We start from the raw sequence: 17,491 nt of genomic DNA, 5'->3' as shown, positions 1-17,491 counted from the left end.
AGAGGCTGGACAAAGGCCAGGGAAGGGCAGATTCCAAGAAGGGAGGATTCTGCAGCCCTAGGGACCTGGGGGAGAGGATGAGATGGAGAAGAGCCCTGTTTTTGCCGGAGGGTGACTGGGCAGTGGTGGCTCCACAGACAGAACCCGGATTACAGGGTATGGAGGGTGAAGACAAGCTCAGCACTGGTCCCTCCCCTGGCGGAAGGCAGGGAGGCTTGCCTAGGCTCTCTCAACTGTCATTCTTCCCAGAGTGTCTTAATAGTTATGTACAGGACAAATGCTGCAGGCAGAGTCCCCTGGCACTGTGTTACCTATTGGGTGTTCAAATTCTGGGGAGCACTTCTTTTTCCAGCTATTTGCTCTGCCCAGAACATGGTACTAATGTGAGACTTGGCTTCTTTAAATAGAAAAAAGAGGAGTTCCCGTTGTGGCTCATTGGAAACAGTCTGTCTAGCATCCATGAGGATGCAGGTTCAATCCCTGGCCTCACTGAGTGGGTTAAGGATCCAGCGTTGCTGTGAGTTGTGGTGTAGGTCACAGATGTGGCTCGGATCCCGCGTGGCTGTGGCTTTGGTGCAGGCCAGTACCTACAGCTCCGATTCAACCCCTAGCCTAGGAACCTCCATATGCCGCAAGTACAGCCCTAAAAAGACAGATAATCATAATGATAATAATAAATAGACAAAAGATTTCAGCAACTCCAGGGCAAGATGCCTTGTAGATAAATGCAGAATGTTTTCATAACAATTAAACATATGAAAATTAATAACAAAAAAGAAAGCCAGGAGTAAATCTGTAAGTTTGGGTGGAGGCAGAAATAGAGAAATGTACAGGCTGGGGTAGACTTTGCTCTTTGAGAACAGCAGGAATAAATACAGAAATAAGCGTGTGTGGAAGAAGAAGGAAGTGTGGAGTCAGATACCTATTTCCCACAGCGCTCCAGGTCCCTGGGACTTTCAGAAATGCACATTGCCACTGTCTGGAATAGTGAAACGATTTCTTAAGCAAATTAGTAGTTTCCTGCTTCTGAATGCAATTTCTCTGCATAACAATGAGCTTACTACACAGACTCAGAAATTATTTCAAGATCCTTGAACCCATTAAAAAAAAAAGATTGAAAACATGCTGTGAATCTGATTTTCCAAGTTTAGACAAAGCTACATATGACTGCTTTTAAAGAACAATAGCAACATAAAGCTACATTTAGCTCTATTTTCATTTAAAAGACCTTTGTGCAGCAGGCAGGAACTGTGTGACTAGTTCTGGCCAATAAAATGTGAATCAGCAGCTCTCAGCAGATGCCAGATCTGCAGGTGCCATGATCTTGGCCTTCCTAGCCTCCAGCCTGTGAGGAACAAATGTTTAAGGTATTTTCATTATAATGGCCCGAATGGACGGAGATGATGGCCATTGGCATTGCTGCCAGGTTTTCACTATTATTGACGATGCTGCACTTGATATCTTTCACGTATCTCCTTGTGCTAGGATATGAGAGTTTCTCTAGAGAATAGAAGTTGTTGGGAATATGGATTTTCAGTTCCCTGTGATATTGCCAAATGATTCTTAAAGAGGCTGGACCAGTTTATATTGAGGGCAGCTCTTTTTCAAGCTTACATTTATACTCCTAGCTTTGCCCTGGGTCCTAAATACAGACAAGGTTGTGCTTTTCCCCTTTAGAGATCTTCTAAACCAACCACTCTTATCCTGGATGGTTGCGTTTTACAATATTTTTAAACTTTAACTTTTTTCTTTTAAATGGCCACACCCACAGCATATGGAAGTTCCTGGGCCAGGGATTGAATCCAAGCCATAGCTGTAACCTATGCTGCAGCTGCCCTAGTGCTGGCTCCTTTAACCTACTGCACCGGGCCAGGAATCAAACCCCTGCCTCTGCAGCAACCCGAGCCACTTGCAGTCAGGTGCTTAACCTACTGAGCCACAGTGGGAACTCCTAACTTTTTAAAAACGAGCTAAGAAGTTCCTGTTGTGGCACAGCGGAAATGAATCCAACTAGCTTCCATGAAGATGCAGGTTCAGCTTCTGGCCCTGCTCAGTGGGTTAGAACCTGGCGTTGCAGACGTGGCTCCGATCCCACGTTGTTGTGGCTGTGGTGTAGGAAGGTGTGTGTTTTGTCTTCTCCCTCCTTAGGAAAGGGGGGCAGCAGTGTCTTCTTAAAGGCACTTGGCAGGGTGAGGGGGATGGGGGTGATCTGGAAACATCTTAGAAGGGAAGGGGAAGGGAAATGCCTCGGGGCAGGAGGTGGGGTGGGAGCAGCTAGATTCTGAGAGGGGCTTCAGATTTCTCCTAGGCTGATTATCACTAATATGGTTCCAGATATAATGGTTGTGATAAGGGTGGCGTAGATAATAGGGTTTATTAGTATGGGAAGGATATGAACCAACATCTTCGGGGTATGGGCCCAATAGCTTAATTTAGCTGACCTTACTGTAGAATGTGGTGTATTTTGGTAGCACGGAGGATTTTGAATTCTCAGGTGTAGGTTTGAGTCCTATTGTTCTAGAAATAAGAGGGCTTAAACCTCTATTTTTTACTCTATCAAAGTAACTCTTTTATCAGACATATTTCTATGATTGTGGGGGAATGCTTGCTGTTATAATAGGGAGTGAGATGTGTCATATACATAGAGCTAGTGTATGTAGCCCTAGACTCGGGAACCGTGGGAGGCAGAGATTTGGTGGCTAGTAGATGCCAAATCCGTGGTCACTGGGGAGGAGAGCTGCGAGGGCCTCAGAGTGTCCCAGAGACTGTGAGGACGGGGCCAGCTGTGGCTTCCTGTAGCCCACGAAGCTGGTAAAGGAGGAAACCACCAGGATCCTTCCCACCCCTGCCCTTGTTTTTTTTTTTTGTTTTTTTTTTGTTTTGTTTTTTTTGTCTTTTTGCTATTTCTTTGGGCCGCTCCCACGGCATATGGAGGTTCCCAGGCTAGGGGATGAATCAGAGCTGTAGCCACCGTCCTACACCAGAGCCACAGCAACGCGGGATCCGAGCCGCGTCTGCAACCTACACCACAGCTCACGGCAACGCCAGATTCTTAACCCACTGAGCGAGGCCAGGGACCGAACCCTCAACCTCATGGTTCCTAGTCGGATTCGTTAACCACTGCGCCACGACGGGAACTCCTCCTGCCCTTGTTTACAGCACATAAGCCCAGGTTCCTCGCTGGCTCCCAGGAAGAGGAGAGGCAACACCCTAATTTTTTGGAGGCTAAGTTTTGGGGGTTTTTTTGTCTTTTTTTTTTTTTTTGCCATTTCTTGGGCCGCTCCTGAGGCATATGGAGGTTCCCAGGCTAGGGGTTGAATCGGAGCTGTAGCCACCGGCCTACGCCAGAGCCACAGCAACGCGGGATCCGAGCCGCGTCTGCAACCTACACCACAGCTCACGGCAACGCCGGATCGTTAACCCACTGAGCAAGGGCAGGGACCGAACCCGCAACCTCATGGTTCCTAGTCGGATTTGTTAACCCCTGCGCCACGACGGGAACTCCTGTTTTTTTTTTTTTTTTTTTTTTTAATTTACGATACTGTGTTAGTTTCAGGTCTACAGCACAGTGATTCAGTTATGTATGTGTATTTTTTCAGGTTATTTTCCATTGTAGGTCATTATACGATAGTGAATATCGTTCCTTGTGTTATACAACAAATCCTTGCTGCTTCTCTACTTTATGTGTCATAGTTTGTACCTGTGAATACCATACTCCTAATCTGTCCATCCCCCCTCCTCTTCTCCTCCTTGGTAACCGTAAGTTTGTTTTCGATGTCTGTGAGTCTGTTTCTGTTTTGTATATGGATTCATTAGTATTATTTTTCAGATTCTACATATAAGTGATGTCATTGCTATTTGTCTTTGACTTGCTTCACGTAGGAGAATAATCTCTAGGTCCGCCCATGTTGCTGCAAGTGGCATTATTTCATTCTTTCTTCTGGCTGAGTAATAGTCCATTGTATATAAGTACCACATCTTCTTAGACCAATTATCTGCTCTTGGGGGTTTGAGTTGTTTCCATGTCTTGGCTACTGTAAATATGGCTGCTATAAATATTGGGGTTCATGTATCTTTTTTAAAATTTCCCCAATACATTTTTTTCCTACTGTACAGCATGGTGACCCAGTTACACATACATGTATACATTCTTTTTTCTCACTTTATCATGCTCCATCATAAATGGCTAGATACAGTTCCCAGTGCTACACAGCAGGATCTCATTGCTTATCCATTCCAAAGGCAACATTCTGCATCTATTAACCCCAAGCTCCCAGTCCATCCCACTCTCTCCCTTTCCCCCTTGGCGACTACAAGTCTATTCTCCAAGTCCATGATTTTCTTTTCTGTGGAAAGGTTCATTTGTGCTGTATATTAGATTGCAGATATAAGTGATATCATATGGTATTTGTCTTTCTCTTTCTGACTTCACTCAGTCTGAGAGTCTCTAGCTCCATCCATGTTGCTGCAAATGGCATTATTTTGTTCTTTTTTATGGCTGAGTAGTATTCTATTGTGTATATAAGCCACATCTTCCTAATCCAGTCACCTGTCGATGGACATTTGTTTCCATGTCTTAGCTATTGTGAATAGTGCTGCAATAAATATGCAGGTGCATGTGTCTTTTTGTCTTATTAAGGCCACACCCATGGCATATGGAGGTTCCCAGGCTAGGGGTCTGATCGGAGCTGTAGCTGCCGGCCTACACCACAGCTCACGGCAACCCTGGGTCCTTAACCCACTGAGCAAGACCAGGAATTGAACCCGCAACCTCATGGTTCCTAGTTGGATTCGTTTCTGCTGCGCCATGATGGGAACTCCACATGTGTCTCTTTTAAGGAAAGTTTTGTCTGGATATATGCCCAAGAGTGGGATTGCTGGATCATATGGTAGTTCTATGAATAGATTTCTAAAGTTTCTCCATACTGATCTCCATAGGGGTTGTACCAGCTTACATTCCCACCAACGGTGCAAGAGGGTTCCCTTTTCTCCACACCCCTTCCAGCACTTGTTATTTGTGGACTTATTAATGATGGCCATTCTGACAGGTGTGAGGTGGTATCTCATGGTGGTTTTGATTTGCATTTCTCTAATAATCAGGGATATTGAACATTTTCTCATGTGCTTGTTGGCCCATGTATCTTTTTGAATCAGAGTTTTCATCTTTTCTGGCTATATGCCCAGGAATGGGGCTGCTGGATCATATGATAACTCTTTTTAGTTTTTTAAGGAACCTCCATACTGTTCTCCACAGTGGCTGCACCAATTTACATTCCCACCAAGAGTGTAGATAGAGGCTAAGTTTTATTTTGGAGAAATAGAGGGATGTAACATTCCTTGAATTTGACATTGTGGTCCTGAACTTCAGGGCTGATGATATGCACATGCAACCCGTGCGGGTCACCCAGAGTCTCATGCTTAGAAGAGCCCCACACTTGGTTTAATGCTGTGCTGTCACCATCCTGAAACTCTTAACTTCTGGACAGGGAGCCCCATGTTGTCATTTTGCACTCATGTGAGAATTAGGAGCCGGTCCTGCAAAAATGCATGCCCGCTGCTGCATCCCCATGTGAAGCTTCCAAGTCTTACATCTTCAGCAGAAATCCTCATTGAGGGCCGGAGCAATCAAAGAGGATGCTAACCATGGGCCAGGCCCCCGTGCACGCTGCGTGCACCATGCCCACCTCGTGTTTGTAGTGTTATATTTCTATAAGCAATGCTTGCCAAAGGGTCAGCTTCACATGTCTGAAAACAGAGCTGAATACAAAATTAATAGGAATTATTAGAAAACTCATGTGAAAACCATGGTGGGGGATAGAAAGGGAAGATGAAAGTAAAGCTGTGTGGGGGGTAGGGGCGGCATTCGTGGGTGGATTTCAGTGGAGAGGGCTTGAAAGTGCCAGGGAGGCCTGAATGGTTGTCCCAAGTGGCCCAGGCTGCTCCCAGTCCGAGCACCTGCCTCGTGATGATAGTTTGGAGCCGTTTTCCCTCCGGAGTTCCCTCTTGTTCCTTGGCCTTTCGTTTGCACAGATCTTCAGAAGTTATACATCAATGTCCACATGTAAAGTCATTATATATATTTGGAATGAAATAATCCATGTTTGGAGCCGTCAGATCCTGATGTTTATGACGTCTCTGCACTTGGTTCTCAGGTTCTTGGGGCTTACCTGATTTTTTTATGGAGGGAGGGCATTTTTTTTCCCCAAGGTCCTGAAATTCACGCTTCTCCCATCAGAGGCTTCCAGAAGCCGCTGCAGTTACCTGCAGAGTGTATGTAGATACTGGATAGAAATGCATCAGGGGTGAGGGATTTGGAGCCATGGGTGTGATCAGGACCTAGGAGACCAGGCAGAGGCAGGGGGCAGCATCCCTCACTCACCCTCCCTGACTGCAGCCTGCTTGCTCTGTAATTAACACAGACCCTGCTGCCTCTGTTTTCTTACAGGAGCCTTAATCACTCACCACCTATGTATTCAGGCACACACCAAAGTGCTAAGAGGAGGGAAATGTTGTCAGTGCCTTCAGGCTGGGTTTTATCAAATGTCTTTTGTGTTCCTGACGCTGCTCTAAGCTTCTCTCTCCTGGATGATTCTGTTTAATCCTCAAGACTACCTAATGAGGGAGGTCCCGTTGTGACTCAGCAGTAATGAACTTGACTAGCAACCATGAGGACACAGGTTTGATCCCTGGTTCTGCTCTGTGAGTTAAGGATCCAGCGTTGTCACGAGCTTCAGTGTAGGTTGTAGACGGGGCTCGGATCTGGCATGGCTGTGGTAGAGGTTGGCAATTGCAGCTCTGATTTGACCCCCCCCAGCCTGAGAACTTCCATATGCCGCAGGTACAGCCCTAAAAAAAAAAAAAAAAAGACTACCTAATGAAGCAGGCACTCTTATTAGCTCCTTTTAACAGGTGAGAAAAATGAGACACCAAAGAAATTCAAAACCCAGCTGAATCCCCCAGTGTGATTTCACACATGCTACCCAACAAGCAGGTAGAAAGATGAGGCTAATTATAACAAAACCCCCCAGAGCAAGGGTGTGAGCTGACCCCCACTGAGAAATTAGGGATGTTTGGGCATGAGCGAGGCTGGGAGGCAGCAACCTCATTGGAGAGATGGTAATGCCAAGCATTAGAGAAACACTGGCTCCCTAGACTCCCAGGCAATGACCAGGCGAGAATGGGACCCATGTGGGGGCCACACCAGGCCAGGACACAGGTGAGCAGTCAGTGAAGAGGGACCATGCTGAGCACTGCCAGCGCAGGTCACTCAGATTGTCTTCTGGTCCAGCCCGCCCAAGGGCTCTGGGGCCTGAGAAGGTGCTGTCACCTGTAACAAAGTCCAGCTTCATTGAAAGAAACTGGGAAACTGGAGTTCCCATCGTGGCTCAGCGATAACAAACCCGACTACTATCCATGAGGACGTGGGTTCAATCCCTGGCCTCGCTCAGTGGGTTAAGGATCTGGCGTTGTCATGAGCAGTGGTGTAGTTCGAAGGCTCGATTTGGATCTGGCATTGCTGTGGCTATGGTGAAGGCTGGCAGCTGTAACTCCGACTTGACCCCCAGCCTGGGAACTTTCACATGCCGCACATGTGGCCCTAAAAAGAGAAAAAGAAAAATAGGACCTGGGAAACTGAGAAGAGAGTGTGTTCTGCTTTGTGCCCTCATGGTGGAGGGGAAGGCAGGTGGGAAGGGTCTTTGCTGCAGGTAACCAGAGCAGCTATCAGAGCTAAATAGTGGTCCCATCCTGTGCAAGAGAGGGAGGATCAGGTGAGCCTCATGACATTGCCACTGAGGTCGGTCAAAAACAGAAGCATATCAGCAATTTCACTTGTTAATTCCAGTTCAACCCAGCCAGCAGCAGAGCATCAGCTGTGGCCGGGAGCGGGTAGCTTATCACAGTGGACCAGTAAGTTCAGGGAGCAGCATTTCCCTGAGCAGGAGCTGGAGGCTGAGGCCAGTGTCCTGGGAACATTGTATGAATCCGATCCTGAGTTGACGTGACCTAGGAATGCGGATTATGCCGACGCACAGGCAGAGGCTGTCGGTCTGACATCCGTGGGCTGGGTGATCGAGGGAGGCTTCTAGGAAGAAGTGGGCCTTGAACTAATCCTTTAAGGATAGGTGGAAATTAAAACAGGTGCAAAGTAGAGGAAGTGAGAGCTGGAGAGAAATCTACAATTCTACAGCTATTTTATTTATTCATTTTTTGTCTTTTTAGAGCCACTGGTGCTCTTTGGGAGTATATTTATTAAGAGGTTAACTATGTTGTCATTATTGGGTATTACTTTCTTTGCGCATTTCTGTATTTTCTAATTGCTCTGCAGTGAGCTTGTGTTATTCACGTAACACGTTTTGAAGGGTAAAGAGTCTATATAGGCTGCCTGAAGTCCTCTCATTGCTCTTTATGGGAGCAGACCGTTACCGGAATGTGAGTTAGAACTCTTTCCAGGTGTTTCTGAGGTAGTGAGCTCCACGGGATTCCCACAGCTCCTTGAATACAGAACATAATGCTTTCAGAGTGCACACTTTGCAGATTCAGTGATTCAGTCGACACACTTGCTAGTTAGTAAAATGGAATAATGATAGTACCTCCTTCTGAGGCTCTTCTTGAGCACTCAGAATATATTATTGGCTCCTCTGTCTCTCTGTGTGTCTCCTTCTGTCTCTGTCTCTCAAACACACACATGCACGCACGGACTCTCTTAATTGAACGCTGCTCTCGCCATCCACGTGAAGGTGGTGTGGACCAACCAGGGCTTCTCAAGCTTTAATATGCATATGAACAAGCTGGGAATCTTGTTAAAATGCAGGTTCTACTACCTCAGGAGGTCTGAGCCGGAACCTGAGACTCTCCGTTTCTAACAAGCTCCAGGTGAAGTCACGCTGCTGATCCACGGACCACACTTTGAGATGTGAAGGTGAGAATGAGTGAATGTCCTTTTAGAATGTCCTGGAAGAAAATGCTTTTCCATGTACTCAGACAGTACCTGCCACATGGATTCCCATCTCTCTTGGGCCATGTGACATCATCCTGTTCATCAGGAAACATAAACACCGACTTCTGTGTATGAGACTCTGTGCTGCATTCTTGGAAATCACGGTCTCTGTTATAAGCCTGAAGGAGCTAAATTCAGCACCTAAACATAAAAATGTAGGCAGCCAGTCAGAGAACTTATTCTGGCTGTTAAAGGAAGGCTGCAGACAGTGAAGGAGAGCAAAGCTCCAGGGTCTATTCTAAATTCTGTGGAGAACTTCAGTCCAAATACTTGCTTTGAAACGCTGCGGAGTAACATGCTCCAGATGCAGGATTGCATTAATAGGTCTTTGCTTTTAATGCGAGAGGCATGTCTCTGTATATAAATATTCATTCCCATAGGATATGTGAGGTTGTGGTGTATTGTTTTCATAGTTACCAGTCTTCCTCCTTCCTTGTTAGTGGGGGAACCATGGGTTGAGATATGGAAGTCATCTGGAACGTAAATATAAGGGCTTGGGGCCACACCACGCCATCGAAGCCATCGTCTGAGGAACATGTTTGTCTCATTCAACTGCGTTTGGTGGGGCTTTCAGCTCTTGCTCTTCCATTTGAATATTATTATTTGCTATGGAAACAGTGAGGTCAGACTGGTGTAGGCGGGGCCTGGGGCCATGAATAAACACAAAACTGTTCATCACAGGGCCTGCGAGTTATTATTCATTCTAGGAGTTGCCCGTTTGGGCAGGTCGCTCCTCCCAAGCACTGTGTTTTGGGCAGAGCCATCTGCCAGGCTGGGGGTGGCTCTCTTGGAAACAAGTGTCCATTTTATTTTATTTTTGAGTATTTTTTTCATTGAAGTATAGTGAATTTACAATTGTGTTAGTTTCTGGTATACAGCAAAGTGATTCAGTTATATGTGTATATTCTTTTCCATTATAGTTTATTACAAGATATTAAATATTGGTTCCTTGTGCTATGCAGTAGGTCCTTGTTGGTTACCTATTTTATATATAGGAGTGTGTATTTGGTTTTTTTTTAAGGTTTTTATTTTTTCCATTATAGTTGGTTTACAGTGTTCTGTCAATTTTCTACTGTACAGCAAAGTGACCCAGTCGCACATACACATATACATTCTTTTTCTCGCATTATCCTCCATCATGCTCCATCGTAAGTGACTAGATATAGTTTTCAGTGCTATCCAGCAGGATCTCATTGCTTATAGCAGTGTGTATTTGTTAATCCCAAGCTCCTAATCTGGCCCTCCCCTCCCCTTCTCCCTTTGGTAAGGGGAGGTTTGTTGTTTTCTATGCCTGAGATGTGGCTCAGGTTCTGCATTGCCTGTGAGTCTGTTTCTGTTTGGTAAATAAATTTATTTGTATCATATTTTAGATTCCACACATAAGTGATGCCATATATTGGTCTTTCTCTGCCTGATCTACTTCACTTAGTCTCATAATCTCTAGGTCCGAGAAAGTGTTCCTTTCAAATAGCACAAGTTTTAGAATACGTCAGCCCTGCTGAAAGAGGACATCATCTGCCCACAGGAGCTGGGGGAAGAGAAGGGACTTCTCTGAAATACATGATCAAATATTAGAAGCTTTTTCTCAAGTGGTTATTGACCTAGGAAGCAAGAGCTCCTTTTGGAGATAAGAAATTTGTCAGGTGGGGACCCTTTGGCATGTGAATTCCTGGAAAACAGGGCTCTCTGGAGGTCCTTGGAGTTGAGCAGAACTGAGGCTGGCAGGAACTGAGAGGCCATGGGGCCCAAAGAGACCCTCCAGACCTGGCCTCCTGGGAGGGGAGACTCAACAAGACTGCCCAGCAATATCAGCTCTTTTTCATCAGGTCTAATTATGGTCCAGGCATCGTGTCCTTTGACTCTCCCTATAGAACTTATGACCTGGACGGTGATGTTGCTTCCATCCCACAGAGGTGGAAACGGAGACCTACAGAGGGCAAGAACTTGCCAAAGGTCATAAAAGAAGATGGAGACAGATATGCCCGTTCTGATTCTAGAACTTACTTTCTCAAACACCATTCTTTGTCCTTAAAAACTGAATCACAACCTTAGACTTCAAGTGTAATCTGCTAAATATGTTTGCTATCGCAAGCCCTGTGAAACACATATCATGGCCTGGACAGAGCACCCATCAGATGAGGCCCCAGGCAGATCTGGAGGGTGACCAGGTTTTGGCTGCTGGTTTTCACCTGGTGAAGGCAGTGCAATCGTGGCCCTGCAGATGTGCTGGGTACCACTGCCTCCATTCACAGGGCTCCTACCACGGCTTTGGCCTCAGGTCTGTTCTAAGCCTCATGGCAACATTAAGAAAACCAGACTACCTTCCAGGATGGATAAAGGAGACAGTTTTGAGGGCGTACTCAAAGTCACTCAGCTAGTAAGGGGCCAAGCCTTTGGCACAGAACTTAACCCTTGACTGCTGTGCTTTGCTGCATTGAGGCAGGAGAACCCTCAGCCAAATTTACACCTATTTAACCACACATGTTCCAAACAATCCCAATCAAAAAAGGGGCAGAAGACCTAAGTAGACATTTCTCCAAAGAAGATATATAGGTGGCCAACAGGCACATGAAAAGATGCTCCATATCACTAATGATTAGAGAAATGCAAACCAGACCTATAATGAGGTATCACCTCATACTAGTTAGAATGGCCATCGTCAAAAAGTCTACAAACAATAAATGCTGGAGAGGGTGTGGAGAAGAAAGAACCCTCCTACACTGTTAGTGGGAATGTAAACTGGTGCAACCGCTATGGAAATCAGTATGGAGCTTCCTTTAAAAACTAAGAATAGAGTTACCATGTGATCCAGAAATCCTACTCCTGGGCATAAATGTGGAAAAGACAAAAACTATGCTTAAAAAAAGCACATGGGAGTTCCTGTCATGGCGCAGTGGAAATGAACCTAACTAGCATCCATGAGGATGCAGGTTCAGTCCCTGGCCTCGCTCAGTGGGTTAAGGATCTGGCATTGCAGTGAGCTGTGGTGTAGGTCACAGATGTGGCTCAGGTTCTGCATTGCTGTGGCTGTGGTGTAGGCTGGCAGCTACAGCTCCGATTAGACCCCTAGCCTGGGAACCTCCATATGCCATGGGTGTGGCACTAAAAAGACAAAAAGACAAAAAAAAAAAAAAAAAAAGAAAGAAAGATACCTGCACCCCAGTGTTCTCAGAAGCACTATTTGTAATAGCCAAGACATGGATACAACTCAGATGCCCTTCAACAGATGATTGGTTTAAGAAGATGTGATATAGATATATAGAAATAGAAAATATTACTCAGCCCTTAAAAAGAATGAAATCATGCCATTTTCAGCAACATGGATGGACCTAGAGATTATCGTACTAAGTGAAGTCAGACAGAGAAAGACAAATATCATGTGATATCTCTTATATGTGGAATCTAAAAAAACAAAACTTATTTCCAAAACAGAAACAGACTCACAGAGGTAGAAAACAAACCTATGGCTATCAAAGGGGAAAGGAGGGGGGTAAATTAGGAGCTTGAGGTTAATGCATACACAGTACTTTATATAAAATAAACAACAAGGTCCTACTATATAGCAGAGGGAACGATTGTCAAAAATTTATAATAACCTATAATTCTGAAAAAGAATCCCTGTGCTGCACACCTGAAACTAACACAATGTTGTAAGTCAACTAGACCTCAATAAAGTAAGTTAATAAATTAACCACGTGGTTCATTCTTTGCCAAGGTCATAGCCTCCCTCTCAGGGCCCAGGGCCTTCATTCTGACCTGTGGCTTCCCAGAGGGGCTTGCCACTTTATCATTCACCTGTGCACAGGTTCCACAAGCATCACTATGTGACTCCCTTTGGGCCTTTGGTGGGGGGCTGGCTGGGCCCTCTGATCTGGGGCCCAGTTTGAGAGTGAAGTTTGGTGAGGACAAGGCTACGTCACAAATGCTGATTTTGCCCTGAAACTCTGTCCTCTAAGTTTGTCCATAGGCATTGAAAATTCAGAGAAAAAGGCAAAAAAAAAAAAAATTCCCAGCGGAAACCATTAATGGAAAACCCATCCTTCTTATGGGTATTTGGATCTGACCAGGAAAGGGACTTTAGACTCCATTAACCAGGGCAGAGTCTTTACGAGGCATGCAGCCTGGTAGGGACGGCGGATATGCAAACAGTTCTTTGCAAAATCCAAAGTGACACTTGGGTGTAACTTGCTGTTTTGTTTTTTTTTAATAAGCTTTTTTTTTTTTTTTAAATGACCATATCTGCAGCACATGGAAGTTCCCAGGCTATAGGTTGAAGCAGAGCTGCAGCCACCATCTACACCACAGCCACAAAAACTCCAGATCCAAGCCTCATCTGCGACCCACACCACAGCTCACGGCAACTCAAGATCCTTAACCCACTGAGCAAGGCCAGGGATCGAACCTGCATCCTCATGGATACTAAGAACCCAATGGGGATCTTAACCCACTAAGCCACAAGGGGAACTCCTAGGTTGCTGTTTTAATGACATAAAATACATGTCAGAAAATATCCAAGAACTGAAGCTCAGGAACTGGGGCAGATTAAAAGGGAAATTTGGGATCATGCTAGCCATTCGGGAATCATACGGTGCCTTCATTTTTCACCCCAGTCACAGGTTGCTGGGTGGAAGCCCAATTTCTAGATTTCCTTTTGAGTTGTTGCTTTCCAGAAGGCATACCCCTCTCCCTCCTGTCCTCTGCCACCTCTTTTCTTCTCCACCCCCATCCAGGGCTGTGACATATGTCTGTGCAATTTGTCCGCAGCACAGCTGCAAGGGGAGCCATTCACATCAAAGCCGACATGAGTCGGACCATTGGTTCTTAAACTTGGCTGCACACAGAAATCACTGGGGGGATTTAAACATTATGGATGTCTTGGTCCCTCCTCCAGAGAGTCTGATTTTGTTGGTCTGAGATGCAGTCTGGGCAGTGGGATTTTTTTTTTTTTTTTTAAGCTGATCAGATAGTCTCATATGCAGCCATGTTTGAGAAAAATGAGACAATGTTGTCAATGGCGTCCCCTGGGCACGTGAGGTATACAACCTGCCTGCCCTTCACCTTGGCCCTCCTCACGCCCCTCCATGATCTTCCATGACCTGAACTTGCTAGCGGGAGAGATCACAGACTAACAGACACTTTTTTGCATCATTTTTCCCTGGGGCTGGGGCTGAGGTTACGGAATGTATAGGTACTGACCTTGGAGCCTTTGAAGGCTCGCTTATGCTTCCTGCATCCTTCTGCGGGATGCGCCAGAGGCAGGGGTCTAATCCTGCTGAAAACTGGGACTGTTTCAAGCCTCGTTTTGGAGATGGCCCAACTCCAGTGCTTTGCCCAGGGTGAAGCATGCTGTTGTGATCCCCTGGCTGAGAGAGTGATTTAGGCCCTCGGAAGAATCTGGATTATGTCCCCTGGTGCCTAGGTCATTCCCCAATTATAAATCAGCCACTGTTAGCAGCTGCATTTCACTCTCCTGGGCCGCAAGGGAACTCTGCAGTTTTTACTGAATTAGCAACTTAATTGCACTAAATATAGCTCTAAGGCCCCCAAAGAAATTATGGCAGCTCCCAAAGGTGTCTGGCTTCCCACACTCCCCTCGCCACTCCCTCTCCGAACTCGGGGAGCAAGTCAAACTCTGAACAATTCGGGCTTATCAAATCATAGCTTCTGGAATAAACTCACTTTGTTTTGCATATATCAGTATCATCAGATCCTGCCATCTGAATTTAATGTCACCGTTTCCATGACAACTAGTGTCCTTCAAAAGGGATGATGACGGAGACCAAAAATTCCACACAACAGAGAAATGAGACAGATATGTGACACAAGCAAGTCCTCGGAGTTGCGGTTCAATCAAAAGCTCGCCTGTTTTACAACTTAGATGCTCTGTAACTCATTGATGCCCCACCCCCACCCCCACCCGCTGCTGGTGCATCTGTCATTCTAAAATTACACGTCAAACTTCTTTGGCTGAAATCTTGCATCTGGCATGTGTATTTACACTTGGCATTTCAAAGTTAATATTTTTGGTTCAGCAGAGGGATTTAAAACAAACATTTTCCTGAAAACTTCCAAATTCTTGAGCAGATATTTGAACATAAACTGGAGAGAGAGAGAGAATCAAGCATGGGAGGGGCTGCAAGAGGCTTATCCAGTATCTGCTCCATTCTTGCCCCTTCGTAATGGGACAATGGTAATGAGGAGGAAAAAAGCTACACGTCCCAGACGTCTTTGCAGCTTGGTATGGTCCCCAGACCAAATTCTAGTCAGAGGTCGAAGTAGAAATGGGGAGTTCCCGTCGTGGCTCAGTGGTTAACGAATCTGACTAGGAACCATGAGGTTTCGGGTTCGATCCCTGGCCTCGCTCAGTGGGTTAAGGATCCGGCATTGCCGTGAGCTGTGGTGTGTAGGTCACAGACATGGCTCAGCTCCCATGTTGCTGTGGCTGTGGCGTAGGCCGGTGGCTACAGCTCCAATTAGACCCCTAGCCTGGGAACCTCCATATGCCACGGGAGTGACCCTAGAAAAGGCAAAAAGACAAAAAAAAAAAATAGATATGGGACATGGGACTTCTAGAAAGGCTTTCTCTAAAAGAGTCCAATCGGGTGTGAGGTGTGTGCCCTTTTTCTTTTTCTAAAATGCAGGCATAATCTGGGGCTTCAGGGACCATGAGGTGACCTTGAGGAGGAGAGGCAGGTGTCCAGTGAAGATGTCAGAAAAATAGGCCACCGATGACAGGGGGATCAGCCCTGTACAACTAACCTCCGGATTTTTTATATTCAAGAGAGAAATAAACTTACCCTGTTTAAATTAAGGTTATTTGGGGGGTTTAGTTCTCTGAAAATAAATCTAATCCTGAAAGATAGATGAGGGTAGGGTAAAATGAATAGAAAAAAATAATTTCTTATGTTATATCAGCACATTTTTGCCCCAGTTAGTCCATCTCCTAGAGTGAGCAGCATTACTTGAGAACATGGATGTAACTCTTGGTTGTGCTCAGCAAGGTTAAACAATTTGCCTAAGCTCACCCAGCTAATAAGGGGCAGAGGCAGTATTCTAGTTCTGCCTTTGCTTTTCCTTGCACCTGCTGTTCCTATAGGAGGAGCATGAGTCAATAACTATAGCTCTGGAGTTCCCACTGTGACACAGTGGGATTGCTGGCAGCTCTGCAGCACAAGGACACAGGTTCAATCCCTGGCCCAGCACAGTGGGTTAAAGGATCTGGCATTGCCACGGCTGCAGTATAGGTTGAAACTGTGGCTCGGATCTGACCCCTGGGCTGGGAACTCCATATGCCATGGGGCGGCCAAAAAAGAAAAAAACAAAACAAAAAAAACCCTACAGCTTCATAGACTTTGCCGTGGTTTTTGTTGTTGTTGTTGTTTCCTTTTTGGGCTGCTGCGTGGCATATGGAGACCCCATGCCAGGGATCAAACCCACTGCAGAGACATCATCGATCCTGTGGCACCACAGCAGGAAGTCCAGATTTGCAGTTTTTAATGAACAGTAGTATCATGTTTAATCCTCAGCTGGCTGTGCGATGGTCAGGTCTGACCTGACGCCATCCCAAGGATCCAAGGAGCTTGGGAGAGTTTTGCTAACCCCAGAGATGCTGCCCCTTCTGGAATCTACTGGGCTTTGTGAGTAAGCCTTCTGCCTATCTCTTCTTCATCGAGCTCCCGCCTCCCATGATGTCCCCCTGTAAGTGGTAATAGACTCTGTGTAACAGAAGGGAAGAGCATGTGGAGGTTCCATGGAAAGTTGCCTTTGCTGAGAGGCTTTTAGTTACAGGTGGTGCATGGACAAGGTTTGTCGGCCTCCTACAACCAGACTTTCAAATCCAGCCGGTTATTCTGTTGATGACGTAGTGTGAGAGGACCCTTCACAACTGACCTGGCTCATCAGAGATTTGTCAACCCATCAACATCAAGGCGAGGGAGGAGGGAAGCCTCTCTATTTATTTGGGCCATTCTGGTTTAATGAGTGTGGGTGACAATGACATTTATTCGAGAGAACTTTAAGTCACGCCCTGGAAATACCAATTATGTGACAAGCTGTCTGCTTTTCTCTCCATGCCCAGAATAGTCTGCTCTCCTAACTCGGGGCCCGCAGCAGAGCTGTGAGGGCAGTGCTAGGTTCTGGACTGAGGCGATTCCCTCCACAAGGGCTCTGCGGTCAAGCGTACCCAGTGCCAGTAGGATGGGCTTCCTAAATGTTGGTGGCTCAAAGAGTTGAATGAATTGCTCAATGCCTGTAATACTAACCCTGCATCATGCTTTTTCAACATCACGCCTTAAGATAGTGGTTGGCCTGGTACTAAAACCCACTCTTAGAAATACCTTTGAAATAAATTATATGATTCACATAAAGATGGGTCCTTCGTAGCTGGTCTCAGCATTAAAGGGAGTAGAATTAGGTTCCACTCCCTGGAACAGAAAAACCAAAATAATAGTGGCTTAACCAATACTTCAAAGTTTATTTCTCTCTCATTGAAAA

At 45.8% G+C, this 17,491-nt stretch overlaps 1 long non-coding RNA gene across 3 annotated transcripts in view; it reads left to right on the top strand.

Moving 5' to 3' along the window:
* The window catches only part of LOC102165038, a 97,512-nt gene that overhangs the window by 73,091 nt on the left and 6,930 nt on the right, over nt 1-17,491 (top strand). For 2 of the 3 annotated variants that reach the window (XR_002341735.1, XR_002341737.1), the window contains exon 3: nt 8,813-8,920. This is a non-coding gene — a long non-coding RNA (uncharacterized LOC102165038). Of the gene's footprint in view, nt 1-8,812; nt 8,921-16,524; nt 16,636-17,491 lie in introns of all 3 variants that reach the window. The other variant, XR_002341736.1, reaches the window with a different exon arrangement.

This window comes from Sus scrofa, chromosome 2 (genome assembly GCF_000003025.6).
Source record: "Sus scrofa isolate TJ Tabasco breed Duroc chromosome 2, Sscrofa11.1, whole genome shotgun sequence".
Taxonomy (NCBI): domain Eukaryota; kingdom Metazoa; phylum Chordata; class Mammalia; order Artiodactyla; family Suidae; genus Sus; species Sus scrofa.
This window is presented reverse-complemented; position numbering and strand designations above follow the sequence as displayed.